Source organism: Cyrtonyx montezumae, unplaced genomic scaffold, assembly GCF_038088225.1.
Source record: "Cyrtonyx montezumae isolate F1298 unplaced genomic scaffold, pur_monq_1.0 scaffold_17, whole genome shotgun sequence".
NCBI classification, from domain to species: Eukaryota; Metazoa; Chordata; class Aves; order Galliformes; family Odontophoridae; genus Cyrtonyx; species Cyrtonyx montezumae.
In genome coordinates this window covers 19,171,435-19,195,469 of record NW_027071903.1, presented here as the reverse complement: position 1 = coordinate 19,195,469, position 24,035 = coordinate 19,171,435, and positions in this window count along the sequence as shown.

The following is a 24,035-nucleotide window of genomic DNA, read 5'->3' as shown; positions in this document are numbered from 1 at the left end:
GACACTCAAAATATACAGTGCTACTGGCAAACCCATTTTTCTAAAACTGATTCTGGTGCAGAGCTACCGAAAAACAGAACACATTTAAATAACGTTTTCAGGGTCTTGCATCTGTCACAGTGCATAACAAAAAGCCGTGCTGGGAATCCATGGAGGTTTGGAGACATATGGCTTGGCAGCCCCAGTGCAAATTCCTGTTACCACATTAAACTAATTGGCTCTAAAGAAGGAAAAATAATTAGGGGAAAGAATTCACATGGTAGAAAAACATAGCATAAATGAGCAGAGCTATTTATTGCTAATACTCTTGACTATTTTTTGATACAGAGTGCTCTACTGCAAAGCGTTTGGAACTGCTCAACAAAAATTAAAGAATGAAAAACGCTACTCTTGAACTTCTACCAGATTATTTAGAAGAGAAGTAGGGAAGATGTCAGCAAAAGAAATCAGGACAGGATACGTGGCAGCAGGAAGAGCTCAGGTCATGTTCTGTCCTCGATCTCAGAAGTCTATTGACATTACCAAAGTATTTCTAGCCTCACTGAGCTCAGCCCCCTCAAGTGATGAGGGTCAAGAACAATTTTAGGGAAGTCAACAGAAATGTACAGGAATGAGCTCTGAGCAGAATGAGCTTACGTTCAAAAGAGGAGACTTGAGAGGGAAGCATTACAGAAAACATGGCACAACAAAATAGACCAGTAAAAAACACATTCACAATCATGGTCTAGTCTCTGCACTGCACTAATGATGAAAGGAATGCAAATACCAAGACTCCAGATACATACCCTTTTAATTCTTGCTTTTCTCTGAACATTTCTCAGACACTTCTCACACAAGAATCCTACCGTACTCACCCACGAAAGAACAGTGATCTGCCTTTTAATTTGATGGCTGAACCCTGGCGTTGAGGCCCACATATAAAACACTACAGCTAGTAGTATTCCCTTCCTCCACTCAGCATGGTGCAGGCTGATAGCACTAAGATCACTGTTGATTTAATGCACTGAAGGTCTCCCAGAAAACTCCCATCTCCCACACTGGGCTTGTTGCTCTTGGACTAATGGGCCTTAAATACACCTGACCCATTTCTTAATACACAGGAGGAACTCTGAAAGTGCTTTGAAGCTTCTTGTTTGGACGTGAGAAAGGGAAGAAAAGGGTAAAAGAGCTGAGGAGTCATTGGAGCCATGGAGAAGCATATCAGGGCACAATCACCTGACATGGCCACAGACCAGTTGGTGCTATTTGGCCATAACAATCAGGCAAAAAAGAGATTGATGAAATGCAACATGAGACTAAAATCATCTGTGAAAGATGACAAGCTATTACTACCCTGTGCTCCCAAGCAAGGCTAACACTTGTAGAATTTGTAGAAAGAGTGTGTGTGTGTCTGGCAGGGAGAGAACACACATGCATAAAAAACTTCTACTTGAGTAGACGAGTCAGCCAAGAGTCTCCTGTCCTCTTTTTTCCCCAGTATAGATTACCAAGTAAGATAGGAAAGAGTACATTAGATGCAACTGAAACGCAATGTAGTACATAGGGAAGTACGTTTGTTAATTGTAGTAATTATTAACACAACGGGCAAAGACTGAATTTGGCATTTTCTTTATGTAAAGGAGTAAGATTTTTGAAGTAAACTGATGTCCCACTCCAGATATGCAAAAAAAAAAACACCAACTTTCACCTACGTGTCATCTACGGTGAAAAGAGCAAATCAAAATTAATTTAGCAATAAAAAGACCCCAGAAGAAAGTCACTGCCAAACTGTGCTGCTGCAGGGAAAGGAAGCAAACGTTGCTTTCTCACTTAAAAGTATTGGACATGAAAACAATACGCAATTAAAGGCATGAATAAAAAGAAGTGATGTTCTTTCCTGAGCTCCCCAGAAGAGGCGAGGAGCACACATGGCATCTCCCAAGAGACTTAGCTGGCTAGTTACTACTTTAAAGTGGTTTAAAAAAAAGTACTGTTTCCTTTGACAATTTCATTTTTGAGCATCTACATTTGCTTTGCTTCTCTTGCCCCTCTTCCATTAGCAACTGGCTGCTAGTTATCTGCAGGCAGATTCTGCCTGAGGCTTGCTGAACTACAAGAAAGCAGGCAGTGCCCTGCTCTCAAAGACACAGCACATTTCCTGTGTATTTACAGCCAGGACTTGAACAATGTGAACCAGGATCAGAAACATGACCCAGGAAAGCATTGCTGAGGCAAAGTTGCAGCACTCACAAAAGCAATAACGGGTACAAGAGCTGCCACTGCAAACAGACCAGCTGCTGGGAAGATCACAGGTATGACCGTGGTCTGAAGGCAGTTACTATACCTTGGGCTTTAACGTTTCCAGAGAAGAAAGAGCTGTCGATCAGTGGTGCTGATTTAAGCTTAATCATCCCTCTTCCCATCTGAGTCAAGAACATAAAATCAGAAAAATAAAACAGGCATACAGTCAAAGGAGCAGCAAAGTTCAATTCACCATGAGAAATCAGCCACCGAGACATCATTCTGACAGCTCTAAGAGCAATTAAGCCTTATCTTGGTAGAGGTTACCTTCATTTGCAAGGCAAACTGTTTTCCTATAGCCCGTGGAGGTGCTTTATAAGCAGTATGTAAAGAAGCTTTTAAAATCTCCTTAAACTGTTAGCATACATTTTAAAAGACCACCAAGGCAAACGGAGGACCATAAAAATGCCATTGGATTGGAATATTATCAGAAGCTCTGCAGACACCGAATTCACAAGCCTTGTCTATTGATTCAATTGGCTTTGCAATGTGCAGTCAAAAGTATTGCACCTGCATCTCCAGCTGAAACAGAATGCAAACACAGGGGTGACATTTCCTTTCTTCTGTTAATTGGGTGCGGGGAGGTATAAAAATTATCAATTGCTTCTGGAACATAAGGGCACGAGCAAGCAAAAATTGAAAACACCAAACAAAACCCAACCATCTTCTGGATACAAGTGGTTCAGACATCAAGAGGTGAACCCTTTCAGAACAGGAACGCTGGCCAAGTACATGACTTTGTTAACATTTTTCTCTAAATGTCTTTGACCCTGGCCATTGTAAAAAGGTTCCTCAGATAATCTCTTTTGGCAGTGAAATTAGTTTTTATAAGACAACATAAGTGTAGTACTAAATGTATAGAAGTAGAAAGCAATGTTAGTCAAACAAAAATCAGGTCTGCAGTGCACAGTTTTTCAGTATCTATCCAGAGCACCTACACAGCAGTTACGATCCTGCTTATACCTGAGTGGAAATACATTGGAGCAGTTGTACTAAACTGCTTGCATTACCAGCACTGCTACCTCTCAGCTCATTTGACATAAGTCTGCTTTCAGAAGTAAGGATCCTGCTACAGCTGTGCACTGTAAAAAGATGACTGTTTTCTGACTGCTACTCCATTGCATTCCCTGGGGCTTTAGCTTACAAACCTGAGAGGCAAAAGGTGAAGCAGGGATCCAAGCAGGACCTTCCTGGTTAACAGCACTGCTACTGAAGAGAGGAGAAGAAAGCATTCAAAATGTAGCCCTAGCCTCACTGAGTTTTGGTTATCCTGGCAATGTGAGGATAGACAGCTGTCCCCAGGTCTCAGTGTGTATGTATATTAACTCAGATTTATTGCTGCGCATCAAAGGCAACTGATTCTATTCTAATGGTGACTCATGAATTGCACAGCTACGTAAGACAAATATATTTTACAAATATAAATTTTTTTCCACTAATAACACTGATTTTGTACTACTGGCACAAAAACCTACACACATAGCCAATGTTCAGAAGCATCTGTGTGAGGAAGGATTTATTCTTCAGTTCCAAGGCTGGTGGTGGTAGGAGCTAAGAGGTAGGAGATAACTTAGGGATCCATGCACACATTTTACAATTGCACTTGTAATCCTTGTGAACATTCTTCTTGTTCTGTATGAGGATACACAATGACAGTCACTCTGGGATTGGCACATAGCATTACATGAAAAAAGACCAATTCAGAACCAGCTCTGTTCTTAAGGCTATGGGAAATCCCACAAGCACCACTGCCTTCTGAGCTACAGCTTAGGGATCGAGCAGAATTGTTTTCACAAAATCAGCAGAAGGAAAGCACGACAACTGCCCTGCTGATGTAGAAGCTGATGGTGACAAAACTTGAAGTGCAAAAATTAAACTAATGCTGAGGGAACATTTCACTTGATAGTCAAACATGAGAAAAAATATTTTATCTTCCTCATGGAAGTGAGAAAAAGGAAAGTTAAATCACACCTAGTGAGTGTTTCTGTGAGGAAAACAGAGGCATAGTGAAATTCCCAGAAGCTGCTTCCCTTGCACAAAAAGCTTACTTGGTGTTTCCTAACACAGACAGACCTCTCTGCTTGTGTGAGCAATCCTCTCTGCTTTTGTTTTGGCCTTAGACCTTGATGCTGATGTTATCAAAAAGACAAGATCACCACATATTTGCCACAGGAAAGTGTTTTATGTGAACGGTGTAGCATACCTCACATAATTTCAGGCAACACCGAGCCCTCAAATCACTTAATTCATCTAAATTATGGCACACATTCCTTCCCAAACAAACCAAACATATCAATTCAGCAGTTAAACAACAGTTTCTGAAGAAATTTGTGCCCTGACAGAGAACTGGAATGCATTAGGAAAAGTAAGTCACAACTTTAGGGTATTTTGAATACCTGAAGTGGTGGGAACAAACTTGTAGAAGTCAAAGTAACACGAAAAAGAATAATTCACCGCAAAAAATTCAGGAACTACAAACACGGAAACATGCATTTTGTAAGATCCTGCCAGGAGTGTGAAAACAATTTGAGGTTTTACTCTAATACAAGGAACCACATTTCTGTGAAACGATCCTAGAGTTTTTCCTGCGTGATTTTTCAGTCTCTAGCCATACCCAAATACACTAGCAACACAACTTCTTTGTTCAGGCTAATTTTGCTTGTGCTCTCTCGGTGCTAGGGGCACCAGTCATGACGCATCTGCCCTGTTCACCACTGCAGGCAGGCTGGCATTTTAGTCCACAGTGTCTCCCAGCACGGCCCCGAGTCCACCTCAGATAGACGTGTGCAGGGAGCGTGCAGTTGCTGGTGGGGTTGGACTGGAGCACAGCCTTCAGCCTACACTTGCTGAGCAGTCAGGATGTACCCTGCTGACAGCCCTGAGCCAGCCTGCCCTGTCATCGTGTCTTCATATAATTTACAGCAGCTCTGCTATACTCTGCTGTAGGGCTGTCAGTCAAAATGACAATTGGTCTGCTTTAAGGAGCAAGCAGTCAAATACAATTTTAGGTAACTTGGAGGTGGTGAGCTTCTGATAATCCTGTTAAGTGCCGCAGCACAGGAGCCCAACCAATCAGCCAGTCAGTGAGAATTAATGGCCAGTGGAAAGGCTGCCTGTGATAGATGGAGCCTTCATGCTAAGAAAATTGGAAATACAACTGAGAGTCAATGGAGTGAACCACGGCAGCCTGCAGCTCTGCTAACAGTGAAAAATATCTGCAGAACACATTGTAAAGCTCACTGCAGTCAACCTGACCCCTAGATCACAGGCAAGACAGATTGCTCAGCATGAAAAGTAAGGTTTTAACACATCTTTCAGTGTCCATCAGCCTCTGAGGGAGCTGGGAATTCAGTGAAATGGAGTAGGGGGGAAAAAAATCAAAAGCCCCAACCCTTTTTCTAAGGGTAGGTGAGCTTTGTAGAAGGCCATAACTTCACCATAACTCTGTCTGCTCACCTCATATGTCAGCTAATACAAGTTGATAGCAACTTCCCTTAGCAGAGCACACCAGAGATGAACGCATATTTTTTCCTTTCTTGTGGAAGTAAATCAATGTTCAATCATCTAGACTTGAGATGTGGCCTCAGTCCAACCTAAGCACTCAAGACAGCTTGATTGCAACTCTTCGCTCCTCTACAGCACATATTTTAAGTGGTGGAAAAAAAAATTCTAATGATATTTGCTTGGTGCATTTTCCTTCTGCAAGGGGTTTTCCCACAGAAAAGTAAAAGCCTCCCAGTAGGTCAGGTGGTGGAGGAAGAGACTTCACCTACCAACAGGAGTAAGGGATCAACCATAAGTAGACGTACGAATCCTAAAGGAGTACTTGAGAGCCCAGACTTGGTTGTCTGCAACAATGGCTAAGGTCTATTGGTCCCCTAGGGTCATAAGTAGGAAGACCACAGTCATCTAAAAGCTTCTACTGGCACACAAAGGTAAGCAAGAAAGCAACTGGCCTCATTCTGGATCCTTAAACTTACTTCCTCTCTCACAGTTCTCAGTGTATTAAAGCACCTCACATGGCACCAAGAGCCCAGGGAAGCACTCATTTTCTCACAGATTGCTTTGGTCCTATAATTAAGAAAAGCAGACAAAAATGGCTTTTGATGCTCAGAAGCCCTGTACATTATATCATTCATGCCACCAAACAAGTTATGCACAAATTGCTCACTTATATCAGAACACAGCTGGGAAAGATTAATCATAAACAGTCAGGGATAAAAGGAAAGGTTTTCACACAAGAACAAGCCAGTCAGTAATAACTTTGCCCCTTTTTCTACACCTTGAGTTATTTTAAACAAAAGACCTAAATATTCCAGTTGAGGAGTCTGGCTTCTGAAGGACTGAATCAAATAACCTTTTGGAAGAAGTGACTTCTGGCTAGCACAATGTTTAATTCATTCTGTCAGTGCATGCTTTAATGCTTTGTACAGGAAACTGATTTAGTCCAAAACTGGTGCTCTCTGCTCTATAAACTGAATCCACTGATGCATAATTGATCCCTTGACTGTATGACACACCTGCATCACCAGATTATCTTCTTGCTGACTTGCTATATTTACTTGGTGAGGTTTTTTTTATTGTTTTTTTTCTTCCCCCACAATTAGATAGGGAATGAAAAATTGAGTGACCTAAAACTATGAGGCACTGAGCACCTCTGCACCCCTGCTGAAGTTGATAACAGTTGTATTCATCAAAAGTGCTGCTTGTCATGCATCTTTTTCTACTTCATCATTTTTCTCAATGTCCTAAAAAAGATTTGCTGGAAGAAAAAACATAGGTATGCATGTTGAAATAGTAATTGCTTCTGGTTTTGGAAGGCTGACAACCAGGCTCACCTCACATCATCTTGTAATCCTGTTTATCAGCATACTTACTGGCCTGCTCTCAGAGAAGCAATCTAGCAGGGGCTGGAGCTTTTTAAGCAAGTCCATACAACATTCTGATCTGTCAATAGATTGCACACCACCTGCAGTACTCTCCATGTTGCACACTACAGATATTTAACCTGCAAATTGAGATCTCATCTTTAATTGATCAATAAATATCTCACAGGGAGGTTGATTTCCATTTTTCTTCTGTATTAACAGCATACAATTTTTTTTTAATCATTAAAAGAGAAACACAAAGTCTTTGCACTGGAAATAAAAAGTAATGAAAGACAAAATTCAGTTAGTAGGAAAAATTTAATGTACAATAACTTACAGGTAAACTTCTGGAAGAGCTACACCTATATCAAGCTCTACATTTCACCTACCAAAGTTTGGCACAGTAATTTTTTGGGAAGTCTCCCCTATCAAGTTCTAAGTCATAAATGAATAATCCACGCTTTGGTATTTTGCTGTTGCTAATAACAATGATGTCAGTAGTGCATGTAAAGCATCTCATGATTCCCATTCAGTAACAAAACAGGGACAGGTTGTTACAAGTTTTACTTTATTTGAACTTCCCCCTGGGTCCTCCTACAGAGGTTACGTAGATTGCTTTCGACATGTGGGTTGCAGAAGCCAGTCACAGAGCAGCAACTAAGCTAAAAGCAGCAGTTATCATCCCTCTAGCTGTAGAGGTCACTGCACAACAAGGATTCTAGTCAACATTCAATTAAGAGCTTCTGTCTTAGTCACAGCTGAATGGACTCCATGGTATTTGAAATATGGGTCCCCCATCCTTAAGTTTTTCAAGTTCTCCCTATACGTATAATAAGTATCGTCTACTGCAATCATCTTGGTGCACACTATTCATCAAATAAAATCATACTGAAACACAATTCAAATGAAGGATTTTTATAAAAGCATGCATAACGTGATCTCTGTGCAATAACTAGGAGCCTGCACATGCTGAAGCTGCACCCTCGGATCTGGCTTCCAAGCATAGGAATCCTAAAGGAGCTAAATTACGGGCTAACAGAGTTTTTAAAGTCTGGCTGAACTTCACTGGAAAAAACCTCTCACCAAGTTCTTAAGAGTCTTTGGAAGGCTCTTAGAGCCATGCGAATTTAATCCATCCTTCCCTAACTCTACCTTACAGAACTACCAAGAAATCAACACTTTTCAGTCACAGGTGAAATCAGATTAGACCTTTCCTAAGAAGGTGGAAACACAAGCCAACTTCTTTCCTCATATTCAAAAATACTCAGAAATGAGATACTCTGCCTTAGTGATTAGGCACACATAGAAAAACAAATACCCACATGGGTATCTGAAGGATTTGAGAGGATACAGAGAGAGGGGGAGAGAGAAATGAAAGCTTACAACTTTCTCAAATAGCTTTCTGCTTTATCTTCTCTGATTAAGGCAGACAGTACTGATGCATTATTTACAGTGTTGCTGGGAATGCCCCAGAGCAAAGATGAAGAAGGTTGTACACAGATTAATGCACAAGAGCTGCCACTGCCATGACTGTCTTTTGGAGATGGAGCGAGACACCAGGCAGCAGTGTTAACTGTGGCTTCCACGACACCATAGCAAATGCAAACCGAGGCCATAATAAGGCTTCAAGGTGACAACAGAATTGTTCTTCCTGAAAAGAACTTGAGACTTGTGAGGGAAGCTATGTATTTCAAAGGCACCAAGAAACAAGCACCCAGCTCCCTCCATTAAAGACTAATTTTCCATATTCTGCCTTATCTTGTGATCTTGCATATAGGTCATTGTTAATTATCCTTTCTTCCACAAAATAATCTCTCTTAGCACCTACTGCTTTTTCTGCTTTCTCTCTGGCACAGTATCAATAAATCTCCTGTTACTTTGAATATCAAATGCATTAAGAACAGCAGCAGCTTATATCAGTTGGGCCCTGCTTGGGATTTTGTGCTTCTTCCCCGTGCCTGAGAAACTGATGGGAGTAAACAGAGGCAGCACCACAAGAAATCTGAAAGTAAAACACAGAACAGTCTAAGGATAAGACTAAAGAAGCAGTTGTACATTTTACACATACAGGTTTAGCACAGTGCTATCTGATCCTTGGGCATCTAAATGCTGCTGCATTACCATCAGTGCAGTGAAGAACAATCCACGTCCTCAACTGCTCCCAGCCACAGGCTATCAAAAGAAAGACTCCTTACTGCCTCTGTGCTTATGTTCCTTATTTTCATGTGTCTGTTTTAAGACAATGTGCATTTGTAAACACAACAGTATAAAATAGTTCATTAAGATACTGCAACAAATGAATGATGGAGCAGTAACGCATGGTTAATGCTTTTAGAAAAGCTCCTATGAACAACAACATAATTCACACACTGTCAAGCCACTGCTGTGTGACTGTATATTGAAAGTCACAGTTAACTATGGACAGATATCACTGTTGGTGCTCATCTTGGATTTTTTCATTTGGTACTCCATTACTAGCCATTTTTTTGTGCAGGTTTGTGAGAAGCTGATAGGCCACTACATTCTATGCTCAAATAAGGAGTTTTATCAAGCGTACATATTTGGTTTCTGGGCGTTGTGTACAAAACTAGAGGGTTTTTCAATTGGTACTGTGAGATATTTGAGGCTAAAATTTTAAATATTTTTTTTACTTAAAGAAGTACATCCTCTTTTTAAAGAGTAAAGAAATATAATCAAAAGGGTCTGAAGATGAGATACAAAGAGTCCTGGACCTCATTTTGATTATAAATTTAAGAAAAAGGTAATTCTAGTGAACACTCATTATTCTGAAACTCCAGAAGGGAAGAGATTGAAAATATTATGTTTAACTTGTGTATTCCTGTGTTTGTGCACACACTGGAGAAAAAGATGACTTCTCCTTAAGAACTTTCTGAACTCTATTTACCTTCCATGAGTAACAGAGCTCCACTGACAGTCAGCTTAGGCCCAGGATCATGAGCTGTGACCTCTGAGGAGACATCTTACCCACTCCACAACACCTGCTGGTGACACTGTGTTGCTCACCTTCTTACTTGGGCTGAATTGCCACTGCCAGGGAACTTGTGTGATTGTAGTAGGGACAAGGAATGAGGAAGTTAATTGAGTTTAACATGCGAAGCGAGCCATGAATACTAATCATCGTAGAGCTAACAAAAAAATTCAGTTTCACAGCATCCATGCAAATCATGAGAATCCAATTCAAGGTGAGGTGTTATAAATAAGCAATGGAAAAATGGATCATCAGTCAGATACAAAAACTATTCCTATATTTGTTGCAAAAAAATACACAAGAAAACATGCAACAACATTATGTGATAGTGCAGAGCTAAGACAGTAAACTAACTTCTACTGTACTGATCTGCTTGGGGAACAGAATGATTCTGAATAATCACTCTGCACAACTAAAAAGGGGGAAAGGTACCCACCAAAGCAGGCAGAAATCAGATGTCCAGCATCACTCTTCACGAGCCACACTCTAGCCATTGCTAAACTCTCTAAAGTTTCTTAAAGTTTATTAACAAAGCTAATCATATAGTGAATGGCATCTGAGAATGTCTTAACGACTAGAAAACTGAAGTGGGCAACCAACACATTTCTATAAATACTTAATTCAGCTCTTAGGCAAACCTGACACAGTATTTGACTTAAAATACAAAGTTAATTTTTTCCAAAGCTCTTCCTAATGAGAAAACACCATAGAAACAGTAGCACCTAAAAGCTACTTGTGTATTGTACAACCCTCCCCATTTTATACTTGGTGAACCTAGAGAGGCTACTACCACATTTCCAATTTCACCAGTAAGGCACAAACTGAGATTTGTGCAAACAGCAGCAGGACTTGCAAATATATATTTGTATATTAAAAAAAAAAGTATATTTCTTTTAAAAGAAGACCACAAAAATAGACAAGAGAAACATTAGATGCTATCTCTATTGCTACTTCTGCATGCTGATTAGCAGCCAAGAGCCATAAGCACAGAAATGCTCTCTGAAACATGCATAGCATAATTTACACACACTTACTACAAAACCTAATCAAGATTGAAGCTCTTGAGACGAAATTGAAGGCAAGTCATAAGTTTACCCAATGAGAGAAGATTCAACATTCAATGCACAGGAGCTGTGCAAGCATTAGCACAAGGAAAAGCACACAGTACAGCATGGGTTCTCACATCCACAGAACTAACACAAGTCTGTATATAGAAAAGTATTGCACTCTGTCATTTATCTGCTCCAGTGACACGAAATTGTTGATAAGGACAGACCTCATTTCAACACAGAATAGCACACCTTCTGTTTGCTTCTCCTTCCCCTGTTCATTAGTAAGTCCTTTTCCTCTCTGACAGCCCCAGACTAAATCCAATACAGCAACGCTCATCTTCCCATCACAGCTAATAATTACACTTGTCTTTCTTTTTAAGCCATCTCTCTAGGATTGGATTGAGTAACAATAACCCTGAAGACCTTGGGAAGGACACAAAACCAAAGGATGAAACCCCACACAGCTACTGACTGACTCAAGAGTCAGACTGGGAGAGCTCCTCACTTGCAAGCTCAGAGTTGCAGCCCCTGAAGAGCACAGAGGGGTTATCTGATAACAACATTACGATGACAGGGCCAAGAGAAGCACTCGGTGCTTTTGGCTGGGAACCTTGTTTGAAGATAAGTCACACCAGCAATAGTAATGTAGTGTGAGGATGAGCAGCAGCGCAAAGCAAATTAAAACTTCTGATTGCATTGAAAATTCAGCTCCAATTAAAAAACCATTGGCATTGGTGGGGAAGGATCTGCTTATCTTAAATGGCTTCTAAATTAGAAGGAGTCTCAGAAAGGCCCTTCATCCCAGCAGATTTAATGAAACTTTATTTTAGTAGTAAGGATTGTGACTGCATTGCAGTAACACTTCAAAGAGAATCTGACTTCCAGTCTGCCTGCACCTCAACCTGATGAGATTTCCTCATGGTCTGAAGGGAAATGAAAGCTGAAGGGCTGAGGTGCTGTGTCACCCCTCAAAAGAGAAGGAAAAATTCCTAACACATTGCAGACCAGAGCAAGGTCTACAATTGGCATCCTGAGGTCCAGCCTGAGACTTGGTTCAAGAGACCTGAAAAGACATTGCTCACTGCATAATCCTCCTTCTGCTGGTCATACACGTGTGGATTAAACTAAGGACCTTATAAGCCATTTCTGATTTCAAAGCAGTTTCTCATCATAAAACTAATTTCTTCCAAATATGCCTGCAAGTTTTGTATTTGCTCATTTTGAAAAGTATGACCATTCATATTACATACATCATTGTGTTCTATCAAAGCCCCTCCTCTCCCCCCTCACTTTTTTTTCCCTATTTCCTCAGCTATTTGTACACCTTTTCATTTTAAAAAGAAAAAAAAAGAAGAAAAACAAAACACAACAAAAACCAAAAGCTAAAACCCTTTAGTTGTTAAAGGATAGCAGTACCAGGACAAGGGAAACACTGAATTACCTGTGGTCATAAGGTCTCCACAGGTTAAACTGCAGGAAACTCTATTAGGCAAATAACTGATTGTCAGACCAATAATTCAAAAAACTTTGACATTACTTTTCACTGTTCCTTATCACCCACATCTTCCCTGACACTGTGATTTCCTATTTCCACATCTGGGAAAAAGTAAGAATTAATTGAGTCACTGTACTATAAATACTACAATAAGACAGCTTTTTCATGCCTATTGGCAACACTATGAACAGTACAATGCTTGTTTTAACTCCTCCTATAGAGAAACTGATCTATAAAATAGAGCTCTAGATGCCAGGGTGAGCATTCACACAAAAACTTCTGCAATAAATCATGTGAACTGAGCATTCTTGCACTGCAGTCAGCTGAAAACTCTTAACACCTTTTTCATAGGCAGGTAGACACTCTCTATTCTCATATAAAGAAAATCCAAGTCTGTACGTAAGACATCTATTGAAGCTCTCTGACCTGCAATATGAAACAGCAACAACCAGCAGTGGATTCACTCTTGATATATCTTCCCTCCCAGCTGGCTGCTCAGCCCAAGGGGACTGCTGCTCCCCACAGGGACCAGCACATGAGCCCACCCCCAAACCACTGCCTTCTTCAGCCTGATAAACAGCATTTAGCTTTGACTCACTCTCAAATTGCAGACATAACAGCCCCTCGGGTGCTGATTTATGGCCCATTCGGCTCTCTGGCACGGGGAGGAACAGGTCAAAGGGTCATAACTGTTGCATTAAATTGCAAGGGATGAAACATCAAATGCAAGCCAGTCCTGTGAGCTTGTTGACATGAAACAGACTGCAACTCAGCCATAAAAATAAACTGTGGCGAGTGACATGTCATAGCAATAATTTAATCTTGTCCTCATTTACACTGGCTACTGAACTAAGCCCAGCTGCCTTCAGCACTGCACATACAAGGGCAGAGCACAGGCCAGGTGAGGTCCCTGGACATAAATACTACCAAGGTCTCCCTCCTCAGCTCACTATCTGCCTTCACTGCAAAAGGCACCAGCTATAAAGCAGCTTGAGAAACACAGATTAGTTCTGTACGTGGCTCAAAAGGCCTCCAGCAATGCAGCGACTCTGGTCTGCATCAGTGATAGGAAGGAAAAACAAATTTCTGCTTCGTGAAGTAAAGCATTCAAAGGATAAAAATTGAAATGAATCGGTATTTTCCTCTCTCCTTTCAAGTGCTTTTATGTGGGTTGACCAGAAGACAGAGAAGGTCAAGAGCATTATGAAGCAGAGAATTAAGATACTCCGCATTATTTCTGTGTATGATATTGACACCTACAAATATAATCATTAGCTAACGGTGAGTTAGTGCTGCCAGAAATCCTTCCCTCTGTGTCTCTCGAATTATTTTCCCCAGAGATGTACTGAAAAAGGAGAAACTGAAAATTCCTATTACATAGCCACTGACTTTCAAACTAAGTAATTGAAAAGGATAAAGCAGAGACAGTTAATGAGCCAACTTTATACCTTAGGAAATTATTTGCCCTCACTTTGAGCAAGGACTTGATGGTCTTTAGCAACCCTTTCCAGTTCTGTTCAGACCATAACCTCGCATTTTCTGCCATTGAGTTGCTCAGCACTGAGGCACAGTAGTTCATGCTGAGAAACTACAGAAGGGAACTTCCTGTGCAGAGACAGAAAAGGACCACATTAACAAACAACTTCATTAAAAATAAGTGATTAAAAAATAATAGATCAGCCTAGCTAGCTCTGTTTTTGAAAAGTTTCCAAATAGCCTAGAAAAATTTAGAAACGTCCTTGGTAAAGCATAATGAATACACGTGCAGAAGAGTTAAACCCCTGCTTAAAAAAAATAGCTGCAGTTCATTAAAAATAAGTATGAGCAGACTTGCAGTAGGCTTACACTCCTCAAATACAGCCTCCTCTGGGGAAGAATAAAGCAACAATGAAGGGTTTAGTGAAACTGAGTGCATTCGCAGCAAGTTTGCCCATGACACCAAGCTGAGTGGTAGAGTTTATAAAGTCGAAGGAAGGAACATGTAGAAGGATCTGGACACTCAAAAAGCGGACACGATAACCTAATGAGGTTTAACACGGCCAAGTGCGAGGTATTACACTTGGGTTGAGGCAATCACAGATTTGAGAACAGACTGGGAGAAGAACTAGTTGAGAGCAGCACTGGGGAGAAGGTCTTGGTTCTGGAAGATGGAAAACTTAACATGAGCCAACAGCGTGCTCCTGCAGCCTGAAAGGCCAACGGTATCTTGGGCTGCACAGCAGGCAGAGGGAGGCAACTGCCCTCTATTCTGCCCTTGTGGGGCCCCAACTGGAGTACCTGTGTCCAGGCCTGGGGCCCCAATACAAGAGAGATGTGGAGTTGTTGGGGCCAGAAGAAGGTCACAAGGACGATCACAGGGCTGGAGCACTTCTACACATAAGGGTTGAGCGAGTTGGGCTTGTTTAGCTTGGAAAAGAGAAGGCTCCAGGGAGACCCTATCGAGGCCTTCCAGTATTTGAAGGGAACTCAGAAGCAGGAGAGGGACAGATTTTTTACATGGTATGGTAGCTAAAGGAAAAGGGAGAATGGCTTTAAATCAGGAGATATTTAGGTTAGATGTTAGGAATAAATTATTTACTCATAGGATGGTGAGGCACTGGAGCAGGCACCCCAGAGAGCTTGTGGATTCCCTATCTCCAGAAGCATTCAAGGCCAGGTTGAGTGCGATCCTGGGCAGCCTGATGTGGTGATTGGTAACACTGGGCATGGGGGTCGGAGTGAGACGATCTTTAAGGTCCCCTGCAACCTCAGCCACTCTATGACCCTATAATTTTTTGGTATGACTTATGAAATATTAAATAGACTTCATTCATGGCAAAGCATTAAGCACTACATATCAAAGTTCAGAATGTCTGGGTAAGAGGTATGATATCTTCAGGGACTTCTAGCATGAAAATACAAGCTTGATGGATAGCAGCTGCCATGATGAATTGCACCTCCAGTCAGCTGGGGGCCACAGAAGGCACCTTTCCTTCCAACAGGCTTTCTTTTAAATCTGTTTTCCACAGGAAAAACATTGAGTTCCCTTTAAAGAAATTCATTCCCTAAAAATTTGTCTTTAAGTAGGTTGTACTGCCCCTGTGTATGTACATGAAATCTGCTAGTAAGCACAGGAGGTTCTCAACTGCTAGCCACAGGTGTAATCAAGTTATGTATTTAAAAATCCTGGAGCTTAGCCTATATCATTTTATTTAGGCACTGCAATCCAGAATAAAATTTAACAAAGCTATTCCATCATTAGCAGGATAGCATCAGTGCAAATATCTGTGTCTATATTCAAAATATACATGCAATCAAGGTGTCTCAAAGCTAGAGAGCCTTGCAGTCACAGAGTGACTTAAGTAAGAAACCTGCTCAATTGCTTTGGTAAAGTTAATTTGTAATAATCGACCCTAAATTTGACAGCAAGGAGTTTCAGAAGGACCTCAATGCTGAATGATGGGGTATTCGGTTTGAACGTTCTTAAACCACAGTACTCACTCAAGGCTACAACAATGCTAACTGATAGCTTAATTGCTAAGGAAATGCAACCTTTCTGCTCTACATCTGGAACTCCAGAATTTTGGGATTAAGGACAATTTCTACAAGATGTGCTGATTCAGGAAGAATAATCAACTACTGCCTAGAGGAAAAATGCATTTGATTGGGAATGAGCCACATTAACAGCCTTGCCTGGGTACAGCAACAGAGTAGGCAGGTTTGCTAAGCACTCCCTCCCACCACAGTAACCAGTTGACTCCAGTTCCTCGACCACCTCTGTGCACTTTCATCTCACACTATGCAGAATGATGGCTCTTACACATAAAGGCCACTTACTGGCTCTTCATCTGTGAACTACAGGAATCTGCACATTACAGAGAGGTTAGGGCAAGTCACAGGCACTTCTTCATCAATTTAGAATTTAAGAACCGAGCAAAGTAAGATGTACATTGCATGGAGCGTGCTCTCCACTGCAGGAAAGTATCTGCTGCATATCACTACAAACAAAAAGTGATTTTTATCCATGAGTAGACTTTTACTGTTCAATGCTGATTGTTTTAAGTGGGCTGCATTGATTTATCTACTGCCCAGCGCACATACCTAAATATATTAGTCAGACAAGCAAATTTCACTATTCCCATTACTTACTGGCTTGCCATCCAATAGCCTTTAAGATCTAAGCATCCTGAAATCAGATGCGACTACTTAAATAATTCCATTATCAGAACAAGTAACAAGCACAAAAGCCATGGGAACATACTTTCAAGACCCCTGTGCTTTGACTCTGCATTTGCCACGCAGAAATAAACTCCCAACACTACTGGCAAGGGAACTCTGGTAAAGTGTGAAAATCTAGAGATGGCATTATACAATATTTGTTATCTTTCTTCATGCCAGTTCTTTCACGTAACAGTTATTTACAAGGACTCTCTGACAGTTCTACCAGCGATGCTGAGGCAGGATGGAGTGAAAAAGCATTTTTTATTTTTATTTTTTTAGAAGAATGAGGTCAGCATAACACTCAGTGCATGTCCATTTTCTTAAAGGCTTCTGGGATAACAGCAGATATAATTGCATGCCTTTCAGGAAAGCGGAACAGTAAAGGCATACATATTTTAAATATTAATCCTTTTTTACTGCTACAAAGCATTAGAAATATCTCGCTACACACTAGAGAGCTGACTCCAGCACCAAATGTATAACCCACCATTATCTTTCCAGTGTCAGCAACATATTGATTTTTGTTCCTTTTATTTGTGCACCAAGGCTCCCACAATCCGTGCATGTGCAAAGCTATAAATAGCACACAGCACGCTGGCAAACAGAGCTGTGACAAAGTGCTGTGCTGACTGCCAAGTGCCATCCTGAAAGGATCAGCACTTTTTTTTTGGATGCAACTTCAAATCCTTGTAATTAGAATAGATAGAAAAGATCAATGTGGCGAACACTCTGATTCCAGTTGAGAGCTGAATAGTTAGTACACAAAAACTCGGGTAATGGAAAGGAAATGCCACCTAGAAATAGTCTCCTCCTCTCACTTATCTAATCCGTAAGGATTTAGCCTACTACTTAAGATACACTGTTCACAAAAAAAAAAAACAATCCAGCACTGCATTTTCCACAGCACCTGCTGCACAAATCCAGCATCCTAGAACACTCCTACATTAACTGCAGTGTTCTTGAGTGAGGTCACAGACAACAGCAAGGGAAATAAATTAATACATTTCCAGAAATCCAGGCTCATCTTTTCATTGGCCTCAGTGATACCACTTCAGGGATAATTTTATCCAAAGCTAAGCATGGTGATGACTTACAGCCTGTGCTGTCTGCAGTAGAAACAGAGAGGAGTTCAGCAGAAGCAAGCTGGAAACACGTACAAGCCCAGAAAGGCCTCCCTGGCTCTGTCCAGCTAGAGCATGGGAAGCCCAGAAATTAATCCAGACAAAATCCTAGGGGATGGATACCTTGGTTGTGTTTTCAGCTACACTTCATGTTTGAGCAACCCTTGCTAAGAAAGTCACACACAGTCAAATAGGACTCGCCCAGACACAGCACCTTACTATGTATACAACACTATTACATGCTTTTTTATGCTCCCTGAGAATTACCTTACCAGCTGCTAAACACGCCAAAATATTTATCCTAACATACACATCTGTCAGTCTCCCCAAGCAAATGCAGAACGAGATGACAAATCCAGCAAGACAGGCTTCAAAACTTCATGTATAGTTACCTATATAAACTAAATGAGATTTCTTAGGCAGGTTTGCATCCTAGGATTTAAGACTAAATGCTGCTGCTGCAGGCTTCAAAAAAGATCAGAGCAGGAACACAGTGCCTACCCCTAGCTATGCAAGCACAGCTCAAAGGAGCAGAGTCTGGAGCTTCCTAAACCTGAAACCAATAAGCATCTAGGCATTATTTAGAGATCATGACATTGAATGTGTGCTCTATTGCTGTTCTCAGAGTCCCAAGAAGAGAAGTAATCATCCTCTCTTAAAACATTATAAGGAGTGCTGACAAAAAGCATTTTCCATTCATTTTGTTGCTTCCCCCCACCCCCCCTTTGTAGAGCAGCAGGGGGCTTTAAGGGAATACCAACAGTGCAGTACACAATTTCTCTTTGCTGATCACAGCAGGAATATACTAACTGTACACGAAACGGAGAACTTGCTTGTATGCTCCCTCTGTGAGGAGAGAAACAGAAGAATGATGTGACTTTAATTGCAGCCAGGGGCAGTGCACTCCAAACTCAGTCAGTCACCAACTTGCTGGGCGATCAGGCAAGGCATTTTGCTTCTACGTCACCAGGAAAACGGTGAGCTCACAATGCTCACAAATCCTTTATCAGGTTATGCTCGTAATAAACTGACAGAGGTCAGAAAGAGAAGACAAGGTGTATTTAACATCTCCTTAACCTTTTATCTTAGATCTGGATCTGCAATCACGTTAAAAGCTTTGACCTTTTACTGAGAAATGGACATCAACCATTCTCCAACAACCATCATCTCCACAACTCGCTCCTGAGCAGATAAGAATCAATTCAGTTACTTTATCCTGCCTTCCTGTTTGAGATTGGAAGGCAACCTGTGGGCTACAGTGTTAGTTGCCTCTGCAGCATAGCAGCATTCCTCCACTGCCCAACTGTGGGACTATGAGCTAGAGACATCTACTGATGTGTGCTTACTAAAGTGCATCTATCCAATCCCTGTAAACAAGGAGCAGAACCAATCCTGCCTATCTTCCTGTTATTTAGATGAACTTTGCCAAAGAAACAAGTCTGTCTGTGTACTGGGGCCCCCAATAACTTTTGAAACTCATAACTTACTGAAGCCACTCTCACTGTCATGACTAGGCATCTGCAGGCAGGCAGACAGCAGGGTAGAAAAAGCCCATCAAGTAACCTATACTAGAAACAGTTTTCATCACAGTGACAAACAGCACACCTGCCAAAACCTCTGTGTATCTCATTTAAATCCCCATCTTGCAAACTGCTCCTAATAGTTGAGTACCTACAAGCAAGAGGAACTTCTAGCATAGAGCAGGCTATCAGGATGGCACCAAAGTCCCTTTGCACCTTAATTTCCACAGATCATTTTAAGTTACTCAAAAAAAAATGAGCTATTTCCTTTATTTTAGCAAGAACTTGGGGAAACAATATTGCAGAAACACTGGCTCCATGTAGAGGCAGCCCTTCAAATGTACTTGAAAGCACTGCATTGTCTCCAGCAGTTACCAAACATTAATTTAGATCAGCAGCATGTCAGAATATTTCTATTGGTATTGCACTTGCTAGGTAGTACACAGCTATCTTTTGTGATAAATGAAACAGAGAGAAGTTGCAGGCATGACCTTTCCAAACAGAAGTTTTTCTTCTCAGTACCACCTGCTTGGAGAGTCTCTTACCACAGTTGCTTGAAAACAGCCCTCATTTAAATCATTAGAAAAAAAACTGATCTGCCTTAATTGAAAACTTCATTGAAATATTTCGCAAATGCACTTAACGTAATAAAGGACATTGTAAAGATAATCTGAAAGAGCAACAAAACGTACAGGAACTCACATGTGAACAACGTAATTGCCTACTGAAGATTAAGGTGGGGGGGAACGGGTTAGAGGGAAGACTTGGTGGGATCAGCAGCTCCCTGCTGCCCCACAGCCAGACATTACACGAGGGCCAGAACATCGACTGACATCTTCAAACGCTCTTCAGAGAATATAACTTCAGTATAATCAGCACTGCTCTTAGTTTCTCAGGAAACAGCTTTTCATACTATTCGGGGCACATGCTCACATCAGTTCTACTTCTGCAGCATTGGAGGCATCCCCAGCAAAGCAATTCATAAAGGTGTGGGACTGGTAGTGAGAAATACGATAGAAATACGATACAAGAGCTGAGCACAAAACTTGGAAAGCTATGAACATATTTCTCTCCACCCACCACACAGCAACTGACTTCAAAAATACATAGGGAAGGGGATGGAAAAGTCAAAATAAGCTGCTATACAATGTCCTTATATCCTGGGCTCGCTTGTTACCACTTTCCTCCAAACTTATCTGTTCCACCCAGAAAATAACTTCATTACAGGAAGGCTGGAGTAACTCCTTTGTAAGCAGAGACCAGCTCCATGGAATATAAGCCTCCCCAAGGCCCCGCTTTAAAGCCACCACACACTAACAGCACCTCCCTTTGTCATGACAGAGACCTACAGCTCTGCTTTCAGAGCAGGGAGGAAGTCGTATTGAGTTGAAAACCAAATTTCATTCCCAACTCAAGTATTTGTAACCTTTAAGCTCTGCTTTTTCACACCAGCTGCTCTACACCCTCCCTGTGTCACTAGCTCAACACCAGAAATATCTATTAGTTTCACGATGGTTTTAGTATAACTTTCACATACAAAGCATGAGAACTAGTTTCTTTTGTTTGTTTGTTTCTTTCTTTCTTTTCCCCCCTCCCAAGAACTGAGGAAAAAAAAGTTTTTTGATTCAGAAAAACATTCCTTATCAAGTCTCACCTCCCTGGATGTCACTGCAGGCATTATGAAAGCCCTTAGCAACTTTACCTTTCTCATACCTTAAATTTGCAGGTAATGATGACCCACACCTCTGCCCCTTCTCCCCAAAACACAGGAAAAATGCAAACAAATTCAAGAAATCCACATGAATTTTAAATTAATAAAGAAAATCTCATACCGTCTTGCTTATGATTCGTTCTTAATTTCACACTTGCTCCTTCCATTTTCTAACGCACAGAAGAATCAAATTTAATCTGTAAACAAGAGGAAGACCCCTCAACTTTAAAAATCTAGGCATTTTGTTCCTTGTGTTTCCTATCCACCTTTACATAAAGCAGAAGCAAATCCAGCTTCACGTGACCTTGAGCTAGATACATGCACAGAAAGGACAGACTGCTGGGCTCCACTCATGCCAGTATAGCTATTTTTACTAACTTATAAACAGCTACTGCTTTTCTGACAGGACATAACCCCTTCAACAAAATGGCAAGCTTTACAGAAGATACCAGCACTGGTCAAAAAAATTTACTTTCTTACCATGGAAAAGAAGTAGCCACAGGTATCAAAACTCAGACTCAAGGGAGGAAAAAAAAGAAGTTTTTAACCTACCATCACAATCTTCCATCTGCCTCACATCCCTCCCTTACCAACCAAGCAGAACCCCCCAGCACAGCCTCTGGGAATTGTATTTCTCCACTACCCTGGGCCTCTTGAGTGAGCACTTGCCATCACGCGACGCAGCTGTGCACAGCAGAACAGCCTCTCCCCGTTCCCCTCATGTAAACTGAAGCTGCAAAAGCTGCTGCCTGCTCATTACATCCATCAGTAAACACGCTGAAACTCACTGCAACTGATCGCTAATTAACAAAGATTTGTTTTCTCCCATTTCCAAAACTATAAAAAAAAATATAGTAAAATAGCTAGCATCAAATCACCAGTACAGTGCTACTGTTTTCTGGGGTACGTATGTCTTTGCTGACACCAAAGTATTCTTTAGGGGATGCTTAAACATTCAGATTAAACTGTCTTTTGCTCTACTTTCCTTTTAAAACATTTATGTTGAAGCCATTTAAAATTTTTCATCCTGACATATCTAGCCTTTATAAAGAAATCACACGTTATAAGTTCTCTGAGAAGTTTCTCCTTCTTCTGTCCATGTAACTGACCCATGGAGAAACTGTTTCTTGATACCTTGATTTCCAAACCCTCCCATCTCCCATTCTAAGTTATGTATTTAGATTTGTATTTCGGTGACAGCAGCCCAAGCACATCATTTGCTAGAAGGACTAAAGGAATTTAGGTCACCAGGAGAGCCCAGAGGACGCATGTGGTCCTTTGGACAAACCACAAAGCTCTAATTGCAAAGGATTCACCTTCCTCTCAGATGCTCACATTCACTGGCTGTCTTCAGGTAAAAAATAACCCCTCCTTGGCAGCTGCCAACTCTTGCAGCTCTGATCTATTGTATTTAGAAGTAACTGAAACCTTAAACAAGGGCTCTTTCAGCAGAAAAAAAAACAGTCTTTTAAATCCTTACAAAGCAGGGAATGTCTTTATGACACAAGTTAGAGGCAAGCAGAAACATCCAAGTTAGCTCTGAATTTCAAATGACTTCTCATGCCTTAAACCAGGTAGATTTCCTGCTCCTAGTATTGGAAAGTGGTCATTCAAAGAGGAGGAATTAGAAACAGAAGGATGTGAATATTTAAATAGCTTTGGGAAAGCAAAGCAGTGGCAATCAGAGGCCGGAAGCATTGCACTTCAGAATACCCCCAGTTCAGTGACTACAACATTCCCAACCTATACAAAATCAAAACATTTTATTTTGATTGATGAAAACCAAACAAACTAACCAAAGATCTGTTTATTTTTGTGCCAATCCCTCCAACACAATCACTCCTATTGCCTAAATTAGACTGCACCAAGGAAATCAGACACAGTTCTAGCCTAGTGAAAATGGGTCTCATTTTTTTCTCTTGCATGCTGGCACGCTTCTTACTTCAACAAATAAGTAACAGATGGAAGTGTAGACTCCACTGAAGACAGATTTTTAGCTATCCAAGACACAGTACTCTCCAAAGACTCTCAAAATATGCATAAGAAATTCTAATGTTTCTGCTGAATTCTGTAAATGCATTATCTTTACAGAAAAGCAAATGCATCATATATTTATATTTAACTCACATTCACATCCTGAAGGATTGCTGCTGTATGTGTCATACAGCATCATGATCTATACTTGACCTATGCTACCTGAATACAGCTTCCCAAGACTCAAAGGCTGTAGGAGCCAGTAACTACAGGAACAAAGATGATCCTTTATAAACAAGGAAAGATCAAATAAAGTTTGGAAGTAAACTGTTGAACACATAGTGTGATCATCACCTGACACTGTAGACACAATAACTATGAGCACATTGACAAATTACAGAAAGAACTTCAAGAATGAAATGAACCCTGTTTTATTAAAAAGACACTAAAAGGAGACTAAGAATCTAAAATGTACCTAATAGAGGAGGTTGCAGCGTGCAAATGAGTCTTTGACAAGGGCAGAATGACATACTGTAGCTGAAACCTAGAAATAAGTTGAAAACTTCTAATAACTGAACTAATCACAACCCTGCCATTTGAAGTCTAATTCAAGAAGCAGCAGTTTCAAAGGTAAGTTCCAGATTAGCTTAAAGTTACAAGGGAGAGGTAAGAATCCTGTGGTCTGCAGCAGGGGGGACACTGTATTCTGGTTTAGAATCTGCATATCTCAGTTGTCACATAATATGTAGTTCTTACAAAGTGAATTTTCCTGGCTTACATTAACTCATGCAGGAACTAATGACATAGATCATTCCATCTGCTGTG